Here is a 2,312-nt window from a genome sequence, read left to right on the forward strand (position 1 = left end):
TATATACATATACATACGACGGGCTTCTTTCAGTTTCCTTCTACCAAATCCACTGACAAGGCTTCGGTCGGCCCGAGGCTATAGTAGAAGACACTTGCCCAAGGTGCCACGCAGTGGGACTGAACCCGGAACCATGTGGTTCGTAAGCAAGCTACTTACCACACAGCCACTCCTACGCCTATGCCATATTAGCATGTGTTCGGAGGCGAGAGTGGGTCACATGGCTGCTGATGAAGGGGCACTTTGATGGGTGCTGATGAAGGAGCAAAAGACCCCGAAATATGGTCTATACACTCATTACTCATTTTTATCTTCGATCTCATTGTTTGTTTACATCTGACGTCTCGATGTGAAACGTTGTAGCAAAAATATGTATTCCGATGATGGAATAGTTTGCAAGTATTATGTTGGCTTCCGATCGCTTTCGGGGAAATGCACCATCTGCGCACATATCCTCCAACTCACTTTAAGATACTATCTGCACACCTCTCTTCCTTCCTCCCTCTTTTCTTCTCATCCCGCTTTGGGTTCTACCTCCGGTAACCAGCTTTACCTGATACTCAGTTCCGGGAGAATACCAGCATATACCATAGTTGTTATGAAGATTCTTCAACCGATCTTTTTTATTGGCCTCTTGTGTTCTAAGCTCTTGAATCTTTCATTACTATTCTCAAGATACGCCAATGTCTGATCTGATATTAGTTGTTTGGCCGTTTATGCCTTTATTCTATAATGGACGTACACGCTCGAATGAAACACTGACGAGGGCTAATGTTCACTAGGCAGCCATAATGTACATTAGTTGCAGTTCAATTTGGAGATTAGGCACCAAGTTAACCTGAGCCCTAGCTTTCTGTATCTATAACCTTACATCATCAGATGTAATATCATCTATATGTGGAATATAACACATCTTTTTGATATATTTATACAGGAGAGAGAGAGAAACAGAAAGAGAGGAGACGAGAGGCAAAGAGACAAACAGTGAAGTATTAAAACTTCACAGCCATCACCATTACCACAAAAAAACAACCACTACTACTACTACTACTACTACTACTACTACTACTACTACTACTACTACAATTGTAAACACGTACATTTAACTATGTTTAAATGAGTAGATTTATCAATGTTTGTATACAGCTCTAACGTTTGAGACTTTAGATTGGTGTCACACCTACAGAGGGAATGGTGACGGTGATGGGAAAAGCAACAGAAATATGTGTGCGTGCGTGCATGTGTATACATACATATATATATATATACACATATATATATATACATATATACACATAGATATATATACATTGTAAATATATATATATATATATATGTGTGTATATATGTATATACATATCTCTAAATATTATATATAGGCACATATACATACACACACATACACACACACTGATATATATATATTTATATACATACATGTATACATATATGTATCAGTGTGTATATATGCATATATATATATGTGTGTGTGTGTATGTGTGTGTATGTATATGTGCATATATATAGAGAGAGATATACAGATAGCTAAATAGATAGATAGATAGCTAAATAGATAGATAGATAGATAGATAGATAGATAGATGTACATACATACACAGGCATACACACACACATCTATATGTGATTATCTCTCTCTCTCACTCTCTCACTCTATCTCTCTCTATCTCTCTCTCTCTCTCTCTCTCTCTCTCTCTCTCTCTCTCTCTCTCTCTCTCTCTCTCTCTCTCTCTCTCTCTCTCTCTCTCTCTCTCTCTTTCTAGGTAGATATGAAACAACCGACTGCAATGAAATTCTAACACAGGTAAGACAAAAATATAACTGCTCTTGGGAAATCAGTAGAAATTTGAATCTATTTCTCAGTTGACTTTCCTCATCCTGTCATCGATTGCCACCAATTCCACACGTTGGAATTGGTTAAGAATCACGAAGAACTTCTTCTCTATCCACACCAAATCACTAAATCACTAAAATAATTTGACTAAGTCACTTTTTACCTTTTTTTGTTGTTGTTCTAATTCAGTAACTGCAAACCACTTTGTCACTAGTTCTATATATACGAACATATATGCATACATTCATACATACACGTACACGCGCACACATACACACATACACCACACATACAAACACACAAACATGTATATGCATACATACATATCTATATAAATTCATATATATATCTATATGTGTTCATATATACATATATATTCATTTATGTACACACATGTTTATATATGTGTATGTATATATATACACACACACACACACACACACACACACACACACACACA

Source organism: Octopus bimaculoides, chromosome 15 (assembly GCF_001194135.2).
Source record: "Octopus bimaculoides isolate UCB-OBI-ISO-001 chromosome 15, ASM119413v2, whole genome shotgun sequence".
NCBI classification, from domain to species: Eukaryota; Metazoa; Mollusca; class Cephalopoda; order Octopoda; family Octopodidae; genus Octopus; species Octopus bimaculoides.